The following is a 19,300-nucleotide window of genomic DNA, read 5'->3' on the forward strand; positions in this document are numbered from 1 at the left end:
CTTATACCTCAACAATAACAGTCACCATCATGCCTCTCAATGTAGTGTGGTTCTTTCTACTTCGAATAACTGTGCAAAAACTATTTCCGACTCAGAGAGTCTCCCTGAGGGATTAAGGTGATTACACATGGCATTCCAACAGGATGGCTACAGGGTGAAGGAAATTCGATTAATACCATCCACAGACCCATAAGGAAGCTCAAGTCACAGCTTTTACGAATCAACGATGACCTGGGACTCAGGTCAGCTGGCATTTGCAGGATTCCCTGTGAAAGTGAAGCAGCGTATATCGGCCAGACTGGACGGATGGTGGAAACCTGCATCAAGGAGCACAGGAGGTGATCCGTTTGGGTTAATCAGAGAAACTAGCAGTAGCAGAACACTGCATTCGCAATGGCCATAGAACTGACTTTGATGGTACAAAACTACTGTGCCACGCCAGTGGCTTCTGGAAACACCTGGTGAAGGAAGCCATGAAAGTAAAACTAGAGAAAAAGAATTTTAACAAAAATGGAAGTCTCACTTTTAGTAAGAACTGGAATTCAATTGTAAATAAGGTGGGAGAATGGAAGCCTGACTGGATGAGGACTAACCAATCAGGAGGAATGGACTATGGGGGTATAAATACCACCGAACTAGACATGCCCAGGCATCATCCCTGAAATAGGTGGTAGAGTTTGTCATTGAAAAGTCGGTTAAATTGATATCTGTACATGGCTGGAAACCCAAGAAGAGTTTATTCATCTGAATTTCAATTCACATTAAAAATATGCAACGTCGGACCGCTACCTGTAAGGAGTTTGTACGTTCTTCCCATGACTTCATGGGTTTCCTCCAGTGCTCTGGTTTCCTCCCACAGTCCAAAGACACACTCGGGAATTAAAGGTTATGGGGAAAGGCAGGTAGGTGGAGCTGAGTCCATGGCCAGATCAGCCATGATCTTATTGAATGGTGGAGCAGGCTCAATGGGCCAGATGGCCTATTCCTGCTCCTATTTCCGATTGTTCTTATACTGGTTGGTAGTGTAATTGGTCATTGTTAATTGTTATGTGATTAGGCTAGTGCTAAATCAGGGGGGCCTATTCCACACTGTATCTCAATAAATAAAATAATTTTTAAAAATCTAACTGGTTTTCTAATGCCTGTCTCCATCCTTAAGGATAGCACAGTGGTGGAGTTAGTGGAGCCAATACCTCACAGCGCCGAAGACCAGATTTCAATCCTGGACTTTTGGAGCTGTTTATGTGGAATTTGCACATATTCCCTGTGCTCGTGTTTCCTTCCACCTCTCAAAGACTTGCAGCTTGTTTGATTGTAATTTAAATTAGGCCATTGTAAATTAGCCCTAGTGTGTAGGTGAGTGGTAGAATCTGGGGGAAGTGGATGAGAATGAAACAGGTTTTAAATAGGATTAATAGAAATGGTAGGTTGGTAGTTAGCTCAGACTTGGTGGGCTGAAGTGCTCATTTCCACGCCATCTCTTGCAACAAGAATATACAAACTATGAGGAGTATAGATAGGCTAAATGCAACAGGCTTTATTCACTGAGGTTGGGTGGGACTACAACTAGAGGTCACGGGTTAAGGGTGGAAGGTGAAAAGTTTAAACGGATCATGAGGGGAATATTTCTTCACTCAGAGGGTCCTGAGAGTGTGAAATGAGCTGCCAGCTTGATTTCAATGTTTAAGAGGAGTTTGGATAGGTATATGGATGGGTAGGGTATGGGGTGCTATGGTCTGAGTGCAGGTCGATGGAACTAGGCAAGTAAGCATAAACTAGATTGGCTGAACGGCCTTTTCCTGCACTGTGCTTTTCTATGACTCTAAGCCTAAGAGATGTACTACAAACTTTGACATCCACATCTAACAAATTAATGAAACTTGTTAATAGAGATAAGATTTGGTTTATAGTTTCACAGTGTATGCAAACTGACATTTTGAATCACAAAATAAACAAACTTGTCTCCAATTTGTAAATTATGCATCTGTAATCCGACTAGGTATACAAAAATAAATCCATTATAAACTTGGTGAAGCAGCTGATTTGAAAAGAAAGGTGCAGCAAATTGTGCCCTCTATTTTGCCTTTACTATTACTTGTAGCTCCAGGGAATTCCTGATGGGGACGCTGCTAATCTACTTGAAAGTTACTGTATGTACTGACTTCTATCTGCCCAACAACTAGCGGCTGAAGGAACTCAGCAAGTCAAGCAGCATCCGTGAAAGAAAAGGGATAACTGACATTTTGGGACTCAATGATCTCTCTCCTTCTACAGATGCTACCCAAACCATTGAATTTATCCTGCTCTGTTTTTTGCTCTAGATTACAATATCTGCAGTCTCGAGCATCTATATCCTAAGATTGCTTATTGTCATTCTTCAATACATGAGAGTAAGGTAGGAAGAAATGGTTGTTACTCCAGATCTGCTTCAGCATAGAAAAAGACAATAAGCATAAAAACACATAAAAAACATAAAAAAAACTCCTTTATGCTCATAAACTGAAGAATTATAATAAACAAATTTGAATCTTCCATTTAGGAATATGGGCACTGATAAAAGCAATCCTATCAAAATTCGAAGTAGATTTATTATCAAAGTATGTAGGTTTCCCCCTGCCATCTGAAGGTAGAGCATTCCTATGAAATGGTTTGTAAGCTGGAATGTCGTAAAGTGAAGAAGCAATTACCATTTATTTATATGGGAAAAATTTGTGAGTGGTCGCAGACCCAAAAGATAACCTACCAAATCATGCCAAATAACACATAAAACCTAAATAACAGTAACATATAGTAAAAGCAGGAATGATATGATCAATACACAGCCTATATAAAGTAGAAGTACTTTTCTACAATCATTGCCGCACTGTCCACTGTAGTGAAAATCTCACGCAAGCACTCTTGGCAGAAACGCTCTCTCCAGTAACCTTTAAGCTATGAAGCTGCCAAATCATACCAAATAACACATAAAAATACACAGCCTATATAAAGTAGAAATAATGTATGTACAGTGTAGTATCACTTACCGGAATCAGGAAGACAGCGCCGAGCACACTGATGATGGTGTGTTAGGCTGAGTCGTCGGAGGTTGGGTTAGTGCAGTGGTCCTCAACCTCCAGGCACGGTCCGCAAAGCGTGCAGTGGTAGTTGGAATGCACCCAGCACATCTTTAAGAAAAAAGCCGAAATAAACAAGCTAATTAAATAGGTGCCACCCGGCACGTAAATTTTGGCCCAGATCAGAGGCGACGCAATTGGCAATCGCCCCTGGTCTGGGCAGACACTTACATGCCGGGTGGCACCTAATTAATTAGCTTGTTTATTTTGGCTTTTTTTCTTAAAGATGTGCTGGGTGCATCCTGGCTACCACTGCACTGCTGCATTGTTCACAGCAATGTATCGGTCCGTGGTCCAGAGGTTGAGGTGGTGGGACACTGGGGTGTCATCTCATCATCGTCTGTTTCCATCAGGGCAGGCAGGTCATCTTCTCCTATGACTGCCTGCCTCGATGTCGAAGGTTGAGGTTCGTCGTCTGCTGTGGCTAATGTGGAAGGCTTGAAAAACGACAGTATGCTCGACTGCTTAGCCTCGCGCATTTTTCTATCATACAGTTCTTTGTAAGCACTCAAACTATCCTACAAATATGCCCTAAACCTATGTACCCTTCCAAAATTAAAGTCATACTTTTCTGCAATCATTGCAGCGAAAATCTCACACAGTTGCTTCACTTTCAGTTCCTGGACGACTTCACTTTCGATCCATTCGCTACTGCATTTGGTTTCGATTGTTATCCTTTCCTCTTCCAATTGCATCAGCTCTTCATCTTGGTCAAGGGATGCCAAAACCTCTTCAACATCTTCTTCATCAATCTCCACAAGCCAAATTCACTTTGTTCTTACTTTGTTCACCACAATCGAAATGCTTAATTATGTCTAGTTTTACGCTAAGTGTAACACCCTTACGAGCCCTTTTAGGCTTTTCAAATACCTTAGAACTCATCTTGCTAATGGATACTCAAATTAAATCGACATAAAGCACAGATGCTCACAGGCATGTGTTTAAGCAATGCCAGCTGGAATGCAGTTCCGGAGGAGGTCCTTGGCTGCTTGGGCGCGTGCTGCCTTTTTTTGTAACAGTGAAGACACCTTCTGTTAGCGAAAACAGGTATCTAATGTAGGTCTTTCGTAACAGCGAGGTTTCGTAAAGCCAACGTTCGAAAAGTGGGGGACACCTGTATGTATTATGCAACCTTGAGATTTGTCTCCTAACAGGCAGCCACGAAACAAAGAAACTCAAAAGAACCCATTAAAAAAGACCGCCATATAGCCCAATGTGCAGAGGAAAAAAAAAATCATGCAAACAGTAACTGCAAGCAAATAGTGTTCTGAACTGAAGTCCACAAAGAGAGTTTGAGACCCATAGTTCAACACAGAGTTGAGTAAACGTCATGGAGCAACAAGCTGAACCAGTCTGTCTCTTGCCTTGGGCCTAACACCCTGACCTTTTCAATCTGGCTCTGCACCTAAATCATCATTGAAACATTGGGTTCAGTTGCTTTGATACACTCTGGGGCCTGGACCCCGCCGCCTCGATTTAGCTTCTATCCCTTTCTGATTTGGCCTGGCGGGTAAATTGTCGTCCAAACATCGGGTTCCGTCACCTCGATACGCGGCTATAAAACACAATATGCAAGTGACTGTAGAGTATGACTGTATATACACAGATAAGCTTATATACATAGGCTGATTGTGTGTGCATGAAGTGACACTAGGTGGAAGAGTATCTGAACATAAGGTGATTCTGACATGAAATCATAAAGATTTGTACAGATCTTTATCTTGCTTAATCTTTGTATATATTCAGTGACAGACAGAGATTCTGTTGGTTTTCTTAAATCCACGACCACCTATTCTAAAGCTCCATCGGGCAATTGGGTAGCAAGTTGGTACACCACCTTTTATGACCATACACACTATTTCTCTAAAACTTTCAACTACACTGGACACCAAAGATTTTGCTTCCTGAATACTTTTGGGTATATCATATGGATTTTGGGCTGCTGATCATGAAAATCACCATTACAATTTCCATATCACACACTATTTTTTAATTGCCTACATTTGTTATTTCAATTCATAATTCAAGTTGATGCGAGGATTAAGGTGCCATTTTTGTTGGTCCACAAATCAAACAGGTCACCAATAACAGGCAATTTGAAGAACTTCTGGTGGACCGGGAAAAAAATCACAGGGAAGATATTCAAGGATATTTTTGAAAAGCCTCTTGGCACTGAGAGCTCCACACTATATGCAACTGGTTGACAATGTGCTTCATGCATACAAAACCAAGAAGCACAATATGTCATTAAAGATTCATTTTCTGCATTTCCAGTTAGATTTCTTCCCTGTAAACTTTGGTGCTGTCAATGACAAGCATGGTGAAAGGTTTCTCCAGGACAGTGCGGGCAATTGGAATCCATCAATGCCACCTGATTATTATTCGACATTTAAACAGGAAGCCTCAGAAAACTGAGTACAAATGAAGATTATCAATGAAACATTTTCAGCTTAGTTTAACTATTGTGCAGTGTAATGCAATTCATTATATTCAATAAAAACTAATTTCTTGTTTCTCCATATTCCTATGTGATACAAGTAGTCTGGAATTACATTTGTGTTCAGCTTCAAGCAATCTATCATAAACAAAAAAGATCTCTGAAGAAGCAACACTTGAAAATATTTGTTGTCCAGTGCTCTCTCACACCAAATGTAAAAAAAGACATTGAGTAAACTCCGTGTGAAAATCCACAGCAGACATTTTGTACCGATCTGCATTTTAACCAGACAATTGATAAGAGCAGTTGTGTAATATGTCACTGCATCAAAATGTTCACGTACTTAACCTGTAGAAAGTTATCAGGTCTGTTTAGAATCAGTGTCAAAACACAGAAAACAGGGTTTTGGCCCATTAGGTCCATGCTGACTATCAAATCATCATCATCATTATGTGCTGTGTCTGAATGACATGGGTGATCAGGGTCTTTCCATGACCATGATTGTTCTTGGCAAATTTTTCTACAGAAGTAGTTTACTATTGCCTTTTTATGGACAGTGTCTTTACAAATTGGGTGACCACAGCCATTATTTTTGGAGACTGTCCGCCTGGTGTTAGTGGTCGCATAACCAAGGCTTGCGATATGCACCAGCTATTTGTATAAATATCCACCACCTGCTCCCATGGCTTCACGTGACCATGATCAGGGGGCTAAGCAGGTGTTGCACCTTATCCAAAGGTGATTTGCAGATTAATGGACGGAAGGAGTGCCTAGCACCTCTTTTGGTAGATGTTGCCCAGACTATCAAATAGCTGTTTCTATAAATCCCATTTACTAGCGTCATTTGTCTAGAATCCTGCATGGTGTTGCGATGATGAATCAAAAATGAAAGGATTAACATATGAGGAGCTGTGTGCCTGCACTTACGGAAGTTTAGAAGAATGAAGGGGGGGATCTCACTGAAATCTACTGAATATTGAAAGGCTAGTGAATATCTAGAAAGGCTAGTGTCTAGAGGATATTTCCAATCATGGGAGAGTTGAGTACTAGAAGGGACAGCCACAGAATAGAAGGGTATTTTATTGGAACAGAGATGAGGAGGAGTTTCTTCAGCTAGAGTCTGGTGACTGTGTGGAATTGATTGCCACAGTTGGCTATGGAAGCCAACTCATTGGGGTACTTAATTAGGAAGGGTGTCAGGGGTCATAGACAGAAGGCAGGAGAGGGAAAATGAGTCAGCCATGATCATATGGTGGAGGAGACCTGATGACTGAATGGTCTAATTCTGCTCCTATGATTTCCTTATTTCCCTTGGATTTCATCATTTCCTTATACTCATGGCAACTAATGATACTCAATTAACATACTGACCTGAACATCTTCATGATGCAAGAGTGAGCCAGATCACTTGGGAGTGATCCCTACTAACCTCAGCGTCTTAACAGCTGTGGATCCAAAGCCAACCGAAGAGTTTTCACATTGAAGGCTAGGACAAGAAGATTTTTCTTTACTGACTGATTTTTCTTGAATGAAATGAGAACAGAAAATGAGACTTGAAATAAGCTCTGTTTCTCTGCCTACACACATGATCTGACCTGCTGCGTAGTTCCAGTATTTCTGAATTTTTCTTCAGATTTCTAGTATTTACAGTACAGATTAATAATTTTCATATTCAAGATGGCAATAGCCAGATTCCTGTGTACTAAAAGATCTTCTACAGGTAAGGTTAGCTTTACTTGTCACACATCCATCAGAACATACAGTGAAATGTATTGTTCGCTGAGGGCAGCCCACAAGTGTTACCAAACATTCAGCACCATCATAGCAAGCCCACAAGTTACTAGCTGTAACTCATATGTCTTTGGAATGTGGGAGGACAACAGAACACCTGAAGGAAACACACATGGGCACGGGAAGAATGAACAATCTGCTCACAAAGAGCAGCATGAATCAGACCCCCATCTTACAGCTGGTTTTGTAAAGCATTACGCTAAAAGATTTGGAGTTTTGTTTCTAAATCATGAGATAAGTTAGATGCCAGATCCTATTACTTTTTCACCTACTACAAGTATGTAAAAAATGAAAGGGAGATAAGAGTGGATATAGGACTGTTAGAAAATGAGGATGGTTCATCGTAATCAAACTCTAAATGTATGGATGGAAATTACAATGGACATTTACAAAATGGAGGAGAAAACAGCATCTTTTAATCATAAGTTGGAACAATTTTATTCATGCTGGAAAAAAATGTTTTAACTACATAACACCGCATAGGCCTGATTTTATTCTCACAAGTCAATGAATATGTTGTTTAAAAAAAAGATCACTCCCTACTATGTACATAGTTTTCTTCTTTCGATTGTTCTTTCTTTCCTCTCCTTTCTATAAGTGTATACCTCAGATAAATATTATGTGGAGATTTGTGACAAATATGATTATGATATATATGTACAGTATCTGAAATACATCTTATGGAAATGTTTGTTTGATGATGAAATTCAATAAAAAAAATTACAAAAAAAAAAGAAAATGAGAACGGAGAAATAATAGCGAGGACCAAGGAGATGGCAGGTGAATTAAATGAGCATTTTGCATCAGTCTTCACTGTGGAAGACACTAGCAGTGTGCCAGATGTTGAAGGGTGCGAGGGAAGAGAAGGGAGAAGGTGATCAAAAAGTTGAAAAACTCAAGGGTACATAAGTCACCTGGACCAGATGAACTGTAGCCTATGGGTTCTAAAAGAAGTAGCAGTAGAGATTGTGGAGGCATTAGAAATAATCTTTGGCCAGAGAACTGGAAAATCGGAAATGTCCACTCCACTCTTTAAGAAAGGAGGAAGGCAGAAGAAAGAAAATTATGTACCAGGTAGCATGATCTTAGTGGTTGGGAAGATGCTGGAGTCAATTGTCAAGGATGAGGTGATGGAGTACTTGGTGACACAGAACAAGATAGGACAAAGTCAGCATGATTTCCTCAAGGGGAAATCTTGCCTGGTAAACCTACTGGAATTCTTTGAGGAGATTACAAGTAGGATAGATAAAGGGGATGCAGTGGATGTTGTATATTTGGACTTTAAGAAGACCTTTTACAACGTGCCACCGTGAGGCTGCTTACCAGGCTAAGACCCCATAGTATTACAGGAAAGTTAGTGGCATGGTGAGAGCATTGCCTGATTGGTAAGAGGCAGTGAGTGGGAATAAACGGACCCTTTTCTGGTCAGCTGCCAGTGACCAGTAGTGTTCCGCAGGGGCTGGTGTTGGGACTGCTTCTTTTTATGCTGTATATCAATGATTTAGATGATGGAATAGATGGCTTGATTGCCAAGTTTGCATATGATACAAAGATTGATGGAGGGGCAGGTAGTGTTGAGGAAACAGGTAGGCTGCAGAAGGACTTAGATAGATTAGGGGAATGGGCAAGAGAGTGGCCAATGAAATATAATGTTGAGCAATGCATGGTCATGTACTTTGGTAGTAGAAATAAACGTGCAGCTATTTTCTAAATGGGGAGAAAATCCAAAAATCTGAGATGCAAAGGGACTAGAGAGTCTTTGTGCGAACACCCTAAATTTTAACTTGCAGGTTGAGTTGGTGGTGAGGAAGACAAATACAATTTCTCTCAAGAGGTCTAGAATACAAGAGCAGGGATGTGATACTGAGGCTTTATAAGACACTGTTGAGGCCTCACCTTGACTATTGTGAACAGTTTTGAACTCCCCATCTAAGAAAATATGTGCTGGCTTTGGAGAGGGTACTGAGGAGGTTCACAAGGGTAATTCCAGGAATTAAAGGGGTTATCATATGAGAAACATTCGATAGCTCTGGGTCTGTACTTGCTGGAAATTAGAAGGATGTGGGGGTGGGGGGGATCTCATTGAAACCTTTGGAACGTTGAAAGTCCGAGACAGAGTAGATGCGGAAAGGTGTTTCCCATGGTGGGGGAGTCTAGGACAAGAGGGTACAGCCTCAGGATAGAGGGGCATCCATTTAAAACAGAGATTCAGAGAGATTTCTTTAGCTAGGGGGTGGTGAATTTGAGTAATTTATTACCACAGGCAGCTGTGGAGATAAGGTCTTTGGAAGTATTTAAGGCAGAACTTGAAAGGTTCTTGATTTGACACGGTATCAAAGGTTACAAGGAGTGGCGCAGAGAGAGGGTAAAAAGGATCAGCCATGATTGAATGGTGGAGCAGACTTGATGGGCCAAATGGCTTAATTCTGCTCCTATATCTTATGGTCTTATACTTCCACAAGAAAATAGGAGCAGGAATATGCCACCTGGCCTCTCAGGTCAGCCTTGTAGTTCAAAGGACCCCTTCTATCTCCCACAGACCTCAACAACTCTGCAGTGCCCGTTGCTGTAACCCAGAATCCAAAGCAGTGATTTCCTCTTTATTTACCTCCAAAGATCAAGCCTTTACCACCCTCCAAGGTAGGGTATTGTAGATATTCACCTACCAGAAGAACTTTCTGAGCACTTCAGTTTTAAATAAATACTATTTTCTTATGATTATACCTCTTTGTTCAAGACTTAACTATTCCATGCAACCTTAATCAGAATCATGATATTTTTGCTCCTACTTGGCGTATTGAACCACAGTTCAATTCACTGTTGAAATGATTCATCCCTCTTTTGCTTAAAAGGAAATAATTAAGCAAAAATGTTAAAGGGATCGGGACTACAGAGCGTCGTGGGAGCTGAATTCCGAAGGAAGGCAGTTTTTTTAAAAAAACTTCTTCGAGTTCAAGAAGGACGAGACTGCGCAGGCGCGAGACATCAACAGGACAGCGCGGAGAGTTTAAAAGGGCAGGTTGCTGCCAACGGCTGTCTTTTGGATCGGGACTACAGAGCGTTGTGGGAGCTGAATTCTGAAGGAAGGCAGTTTTTTAAAAAAAACTTCTTCGAGTGCAAGAAGGATGAGACTGCGCAGGCGTGTGACGTCAACAGGACAGCACGGAGAGTTTAAAAAGGAGACCACCCTATACAGCGGGCAGCTGTCGGAGTGGGCAGCGGGGTGAGTGGTAGCAGAGTGTAGGGCTTTGGCTTCAATGGACTTGGGCGGTAAACGGGAAGAAGTGAGAGCGAAGCACCAACACTTTTTTTCTCCCCCCCACCCCCCTTTTGCGAATGGGCCCGGACAGACAGGAACACCAGGGCTCTCACAGCTAACAGTACGAGCTAACGGTTTAAAAAGTTCGTCAGTTTTGCGAGCTAAGTGGGTAAGTAGACTTAGTTTTCCTGTTTCATTCCTGTAGAATTACATAGCATGCCTGCAGGGTTAATGCTTTCTTCAGGGTGTCAGATGTGGGAATCCTGGGAGACCTCCAGCCTCCCTGATGACCACATCTGCGCCAGGTGCACCGAGATGCAGCTCCTCAGAGACCGCATTAGGAATCTGGAGCTGCAGCTTGATGACCTACTGCTTATCAGGGAAAGTGAAGAGGTGATAGACAGGAGCTACAGGGAGGTAGTCATCCCTAGGCTACAGGGGTCAGAAAACTGGGTCACTGTCAAGAGAGGGAAGGGAAATGCCCGGATAGTGGGGAGCACACCTGTGGCTGTCTCCCTCAGCAGCAAATATCTTGTTCTGGATGCTGTTGACGGGGATGACCTGACAGGGGACGCCCACGGTGACTGGGTCTCTGGCACTGGACCTGGCGCTGTTGTGCAGGAGAGAAGGAGGGAGAAGAGAAATGCGGTAGTCGTAGGGGATTCCAAAATCAGGGGAACGGACAGGAGATTCTGTGAGCCTGATAGAGATACCCGCATGGTGTGTTGCCTCCCAGGTGCCAGGGTATGGGATGTCTCGGATCGGGTCCTGAATATTCTGAAGGGGGAGGGTGAGCAGCCAGTTGTCTTGGTACATATTAGTCCTGAATACAGATTTCCAGGAGTTAGGAAGGAAGCTGAGAAGCAGGACCTCCAGGGTAGTAATCTCGGGATTGCTACCAGTGCCACGTGCTAGCAAGGGCAAGAGTAGTAGGATCAGGCAGATGAATGCATGGCTGAGTGACTGGTGTAGGGGGCAGGGCTTCAGATTCTTGGATAATTGGGATCTCTTCTGTGGGAAGTATGACCTGTTCAAAAAGGACAGGTTACACCTGAACCCGAAGGGGACCAATATCCTGGCAGGAAAGTTTAATAGAGCTGTTAGGGAGGGTTTAAACTAATTTGGCAGGGGGATGGGAACTGGAATGACAGAGCAGAGGAAGGGGAAAACAGAAATAAATCTAAGGTAGTGAGCAGTAAAGATGTCAAGAAAGACAGGCAGGTGATGGGGCAAATTTGTAGCCATTGCGATGAGTTGCAGTGAAATCAGAGCGAAAAGTATCAACTACTGGTCTTAAGGTGTTATACTTAAATGCACGCAGCATAAGGAATAAGGCGGATGATTTTGTCGTACAGCTACAGATTGGCAGGTATGATATTGTGGCCATCACTGAGACCTGGCTAAAGGATGCATGTCTCTGGGAGCTGAACGTCCAAGGATACACGGTGTATCGGAAGGATAGGAAGGTAGGCAGAGGGGGAGGCGCGGCTTTATTGGTAAGAAATGATATTAAATCATTAGAAAGAGGTGATATGGGATCGGAAGGTGCAGAATCTTTATGGGTTGAGCTAAGAAATAGCAGGGGTAAAAGGGCCCTAATGGCAGTTATTTATAGGCCTCCAAACAGCTGCAGGGATGTGGACTACAAATTACAACTGGAAATAGGAAAGGCTTGTCAGAAGGGCAGTGTTATGATAATTGTGGGGGACTTTAACATGCGAGTGGATTGGGAAAATCAGGTCGGCACTGGATCGCAAGAGAGAGAATCATTTGTAGAATGTCTGCAAGATGGCTTTTTAGAACTGCTTGTTGTTGAGCCCACTAGGTGATTGGCTGTACTGGATTGGGTATTGTGTAATGAACCAGAGGTGATTAGAGAGATTAAGGTGAAAGAACCCTTAGGAGGCAGTGATCATAACATGATTGAGTTCACTGTGAAATTTGAAAAAGAGAAGCCGAAATCTGATGTGTCAGTATTTCAGTGGAGTAAAGGAAATTACAGTGGCGTGAGAGAGGAACTGGCCAAAGTTGACTGGAAAGGGACACTGGCGGGAAGGACGGCAGAGCAGCAGTGGCTGGAGTTTATGCGAGAAGTGAGGAAGGTGCCAGACAGGTATATTCCAAAAAAGAAGAAATTTTCGAGTGGAAAAAGGATGCAGCCGTGGTTGACAAGAGAAGTCAAAGCCAGAGTTAAAGCAAAGGAGAGGGCATGCCAGGAAGCAAACATTAGTGGGAAGACAGAGGATTGGGAAGTTTTTAAAACCTTACAAAAGGAAACTAAGAAGGTCATTAAGAGGGAAAAGATTAACTATGAAAGGAAGCTAACAAATAATATCAAAGAGGATACTAAAAGCTTTTTCAAGTATATAAAGAGTAAAAGACAGGTGAGAGTAGATATAGGACCGATAGAAAATGATGCTGGAGAAATTGTAATGGGAGATAAGGAGATGGCAGAGGAACTGAACGAATATTTTGCATCAGTCTTCACTGAGGAAGACAGCAGCAGTATACCGGACACTCAAGGGTGGCAAGGAAGAGAAGTGTGCACAGTCACAATTACGACAGAGAAAGTACTCAGGAAGCTGAATAGTCTAAAGGTAGATAAATCTCCTGGACCAGATGGAATGCACCCACATGTTCAGAAGGAAGTAGCTGTGGAGATTGCGGAGGCAATAGTGGTGATCTTTCAAAAGTCGATAGATTCTGGCATGGTTCCGGAGGACTGGAAGATTGCAAATGTCACCACGCTATTTAAGAAGGGGGCAAGGAAGCAAAAAGGAAATTATAGACCTGTTAGCTTGACATCAGTGGTTGGGAAGTTGTTGGAGTCGATTGTCAAGGATAAGGTTACAGAGTACTTGGAGGCATATGACAAGATAGGCAGAACTCAACATGGATTCCTTAAAGGAAAATCCTGCCTGACAAACCTATTACAATTTTTTGAGGAAATTACCAATAGGCTAGACAACGGAGATGCAGTGGATGTTGTATATTTGGATTTTCAGAAGGCCTTTGACAAGGTGCCACACATGAGGCTACTTAACCAGGTAAGTGCTAATGGAATTACAGGAAAGTTACATACATGGATAGAGCGTTGGCTGATTGGCAGGAAACAGAGAGTGGGAATAAAAGGATCCTATTCTGGTTGGCTGCTGGTTAGCAGTGGTGTTCCACAGGGGTCCGCGTTGGGGCCGCTTCTTTTTACATTGTACATCAACGGCTTGGATTATGGAATAGATGGCTTTGTGGCTAAGTTTGCTGACGATACGAAGATAGGTGGAGGGGTCGGTAGTGCTGAGGAAACGGAGAGTGTGCAGAGAGACTTGGATAGATTGGAAGAATGGGCAAAGAAGTGGCAAATGAAGTACAATGTTGGAAAGTGTATGGTTATGCACTTTGGCAGAAAAAATAAACGGGCAGACTATTATTTAAATGGGGAAAGAATTCAAAGTTCGGAGATGCAACGGGACTTGGGAGTCCTCATACAGGATACCCCTAAAGTTAACCTCCAGCTTGAGTCGGTAGTGAAGAAGGCGAATGCAATGTTGGCATTCATTTCTGGAGGAATAGAGTATAGGAGCAGGGATGTGATGTTGAGGCTCTATAAGACGCTGGTAAGACCTCACTTGGAGTACTGTGGGCAGTTTGGGGCTCCTTATTTAAGAAAGGATATGCTGACATTGGAGAGGGTACAGCGAAGATTCACTAGAATGATTCCAGGAATGAGAGGGTTAACATATGAGGAACGTTTGTCCGCTCTTGGACTGTATTCCTTGGAGTTTAGAAGAATGAGGGAAGACCTCATAAAAACATTTCGAATGCTGAAAGGCATGGACAGAGTGGATGAGGCAAAGTTGTTTCCCATGATGGGGGAGTCTAGTACGAGAGGGCATGACTTAAGGATTGAAGGGCGCCCATTCAGAACAGAAATGCGAAGAAATTTTTTTAGTCAGAGGGTAGTGAATCTATGGAATTTGTTGCCATGGGCAGCAGTGGAGGCCAAGTCATTGGGCGTATTTAAGGCAGAGATTGATAGGTATCTGAGTAGTCAGGGCATCAAAGGTTATGGTGAGAAGGCGGGGGAGTGGGACTAAACGGGAGAATGGATCAGCTCATGATAAAATGGCGGAGCAGACTCGACGGGCCGAATGGCCGACTTCTGCTCCTTTGTCTTATGGTTTTATTTCTTGTTAAAGATGCTGCTGGAGGCATGAATTTGATATTGTTGTGGTGGTTAAATTTTGCCAGCCTTATGCTTGTTAATAAAATTCTTTAACAAAGATAGCAGAGATGGCAAAATGCAGAGCTCAAAACACATTTTAAATATAATGTTAAAGAATAAGTAGCAAAAATAGTGAAAGAATGGTTTATTGATAATTTTCAAAGTCCTATCTTTAAATTTAAATTTTCATTTCAAATATAATTCTACAATCAATACTCCACATGCAGTCAGAAAGTCAGCTGAAAAGATGAAACAACTAATTCAATTTGAAACATTTTCAATTGCAATGATTTATAAACAATGGTTAAAAAAAGTTGATGAAAATCCTGACAATATGAATAGAACCTGAACAATACTCAAACACGAGGAAATCTGCAGATGCTGGAATTTCAAGCAACACACATAAAAGTTGCTGGCGAACGCACCAGGCCAGGCAGCATCTCTAGGAAGAGGTACAGTCGATGTTTCGGGCCGAGACCCTTCGTCAGGACTAACTGAAAGAAGAGCTGGTAAGAGATTTGAAAATAGCTCTTATTTCAGTTAGTCCTGACGAAGGGTCTCGGCCCGAAACGTCGACTGTACCTCTTCCTAGAGATGCTGCCTGGCCTGCTGCGTTCACCAGCAACTTTTATGCGTGTTAGCTGAACAATACTGTTCAAGACCATTATCTGACATTCCTTTTAACAAGTTTGAATATCCAAATGAAAGAGGATTAAAACACTTTCATTAATCTGTCAAACAGTGGAAAATTCAAAGGACTTAAATACCCCGTCAGTACAATGATTGGCAAGAATCATACGCATGACAGTCAAAAGAAAACCTCATCCAGCCCTACAGTCCTCCAAGACCTGTGTACTTCTCCATTTCCAACCTCCTGAGAACCATTATAATTATCCACCAGCTGCCAATGTTGTAAGTCACAAAGCTCCATCTTTTGCCCGTTCACTTCTTCCTTATGGCATTCGTAAAACCCAGCTCTTTGACCGACCTGTCATCTGCCCTAATATTAGCATTTTTTAAAATAATGTTCTCCTGGTCTGGTAAAGTCATCCTGTTGCATTTCTGTACCATTCTGAATCTCACTAACCATTTTGAAAAACTGTTTCAAACACGTCATCCGTCACTGTTAGTGCTGAAGGTGTTTGATTGTATAATTACACAAAGCAATTCATTGGGTTCTGACAATTCAAAGTAAAACATCCACTTTCGGTTGCCAAAACAGTATTCACTGTAATTCTACTCCTTCTCCAGGAGAAAATGATGAAAGCATCTGTTACCAAAATAAGAAAGTGCTAATTTCAACAACTAAGCTCAAGGCAAAAAAATACACTCATGTTGAATATCATCAGGTCCCTGCCAGATCAAAACAGGCTGCGCAGATTCAAAGCTCTGTCAGTCTTCCATTGCTTTCCCTCTGTAAATCTGGTGAGCTAGGAGAATTGGTTAAGAGTTCAAATTACGGGTTTATTGTGTCTTTCCCTTTGTTTGGACCCCAATCTTCAAATGTCTGATAAATATCTCCGTTTGTCAAAGGCAAGGGACTTGCGGAGGTATCATCCTGGAAAATCAATGAGGCAGTCAATTTGACAGGTGGTGGGAGGAGTGCTGGAGGTATGCCAAGGAACTATCAAAATGAGCAGTTTTTGGAATCATTCCTTGACGTGCCACTTTTCTTCGGGTGTCTTCAGAACCCATAGTGAGAAATTTGGCAATATTACTCGGATGTGCTGAAGAATTATTTTGCATGTACATAGCTTTCATAGGCATTTTCAAACATCCAGAAAATACTCAGGAGGGAATTAGATCGTGCAATTTTCAATAGACGGAATAATACTGTTGTTACAACATGACAGAAGGCCTGCAGATTTCTGAACAAATAGTCCTTCTTAATACAAAAGCAATTTGGTGCACCTCAGGCAGCACTCTACATTCCTCCTTTCACCCACAGGACCAGCCCAGCCAATCCTGGGATAATGTTGAAGAGATTCATTGAAGCCTCCTCTGACTAGTTGGATGTCCTCTGCCAAAGGGAGAAATGAGGACAGAGATTTTTTGAAGTTCCCATAGCTAATAATTTCTGAGATTCTTTCTGGGATTCTTAATGTTCTGGCTTTAAGTTCACAATTAACAGAGGTCAATACAAGGGTAATTCATCAACAGCTTCTGATGAAACTTGCCAAAGATCTTGCAACTGCATGTCCTTTGTCTGAAGAATATTTTCTCTGGCATTTTTCCAAGTTATGTCTTTCACAACACTCAGCTTCAGCTACTAACCCACTGAGATCTCTGAAGTTATCAGACCTCAGACTGTGGAGCCGGAACAGCCTGACCTTGCCTGGATACCAAAGCTTGCTGAAACAGTACACAAACATTTCATTTGCTTCCTTACTACTAACTCAACCTGGAGGTTAACCTTTAGGGAATCCTGCATGAGGGCTCAAGTTCCTTTGCACCTTTAATTTCTAAGTTTGCTCCCTATCTAGAAAACAGTCTATATCTGTATTCCATCGACCAAGATGCATGACCATACACTTTCCTAAACTATTTTCCATCTTCCACTTCTTTGCCAATTCTCCTAATTTGTCCTAGTCCTATTGTAGACTCCTGTTTCCTCAACACTGCATCCGGCTCAATGTAACTTTGTATCATTGCAAATTTAGCCATAAAGCCATTAATTCCATGATTAACATATAACTTGAAAGGCACTCAGCCCTCCAGAAAAGATTCCTTTATTCTCACTCTTTGGTTTCTGCCAGTTAGTCCATCCTCAGTTCACGCTGGTACCTTTCTTGTAATACCATGGGCTTTCATCTTGTTTAGCAGCCTCATGTGTGGCTCCTTGTCAAAGGCCTTCAGAAAGTTCATCTAAATAACATCCAGAGATTCTCTTTTGTCTATCCTGCCTGATATTTCTTCAAGGTATTCCAATAGCTCTGTCCACTTCAGGAAACCGTGTTGACTTCGGCTTAATTTATCAGGCACCACCAATTTTGCCGAAGCGTCATCCATAGTAATGGACTCTAACATCTTTCCAACCACAGAAGTCAGACAAACTGGCTATTTAATTTCCTGTCTTTTGCGTCCCTCCCTTCTTAAAGAATGTAATTTGCAATCTTCCAGTCCATCAGAAATATTCCAGTCTCTAGTGATCCTTGAGAGATCACTGCTAATGCCTCCACAATCTCTTCAGCTACCTATTTCAGAATCCTCAAATGTAGTCCATCTGGTCTAGGTAACGTATTGACTTGCAGACCTTTCAGCTTCCCAAGCACCGTCTCCTTGGTAATAGTAACTACACTCACAGCTGTTTCCCACCCCCCACCCCTCACGCCCAACACATTCAAATTTCTGGCATGCTGCTGGTATCTTCCATTGTGAAGACTGATAGGAAACACTGATTTAGTCTGCCCACTATTTCTTTGTCTTCCATTATTACCTCTCCAGCAACATTTTTCAATGGTCCAATGTCAACTCTTGCTCCATTTTTTAAAAAAAAGCTCTTTATATATCTGAAAAACCTTCTCATATCCTCTTTTATATTATTGGCCAACTTACCCTCATATTTTAGCTTTTCTCTCCTTATTGTTTTCTTAGTTGCATTCTGTTGGTTTTAAAGGTTTCCCAGTCCTCTAGCTTCCCACTATTTTTGTTTTGCACTATTGTATGCTATCTCTTCTTCATTGGTGTGAACTGATCCTGCATCTTCTCAATTGCTCTCAGAATCTCCAGCCACTGCTGCTCGACTGTCATCCCTGCTAGTGTCCCCTTCCAATTGAATTTGCTAACTCCTGTCTCATGCTTCTGTATTTACCTTTACTCAACTGCAATATTCATACATTCTATTTTAGCTTCTCCCTCTCAAATTGCAGACTGAATTCTGTAATTTTATGATCACTACCCCCCAGGGTATTACATAGAACAGAGAACAGTACATCACAGTACAGGCCCTTCAGCCCACAATGTTGTGCTGACCCTTAAACCCTGCCTCCCATATAAGCCCCCACCTTAAATTCCTCCATATACCTGTCTAGTAGTCTCTTAAATTTCACTAGTGTATCTGTCTCCACCACTGACTCAGGCAGTGCATTCCACACATCAACCACTCTCTGAGTAAAAAATCTTCCTCTAATATCCCCCCTTGAACTTCCCACCCCTTACCTTAAAACCATGACCTCTTGTATTGAGCAGTGGTGCCCTGGGGAAGAGGTGCTGGCTATCCACTCTATCTATTCCTCTTATTATCTTGTATACCTCTATCATGTCTCCTCTCATCCTCCTTCTCTCCAAAGAGTAAAGCCCTAGCTCCCTTAACCTCTGATCACAATGCATACTCGCTAAACCAGGCAGCATCCTGGTAAATCTCCTCTGTACCCTTTCCAATGCTTCCACATCCTTTCTAAGGTGAGGCAACCAGAACTGGACACAGTACACCAAGTGTGGCCTAACCAGAGTTTTATAGAGCTGCATCATTACCTCGT

At 42.1% G+C, this 19,300-nt stretch overlaps 1 protein-coding gene across 3 annotated transcripts in view; it reads right to left on the reverse strand.

Annotated features, from left to right (window-relative positions):
- Nucleotides 1-19,300, reverse strand: part of LOC140210701 (uncharacterized) — a 181,250-nt gene that overhangs the window by 134,102 nt on the left and 27,848 nt on the right. Inside the window, exon 1 of one of the 3 annotated variants that reach the window (XR_011889280.1) lies at nt 3,024-3,089. The exons of the other annotated variants lie outside the window; for them this stretch is intronic. The gene's annotated coding sequence lies outside the window, so the exon portion shown is untranslated. Of the gene's footprint in view, nt 1-3,023; nt 3,090-19,300 lie in introns of those variants that run through there. 3 annotated transcript variants of the gene reach the window in all.

This window comes from Mobula birostris, chromosome 15, assembly GCF_030028105.1.
Source record: "Mobula birostris isolate sMobBir1 chromosome 15, sMobBir1.hap1, whole genome shotgun sequence".
NCBI lineage: Eukaryota > Metazoa > Chordata > Chondrichthyes > Myliobatiformes > Myliobatidae > Mobula > Mobula birostris.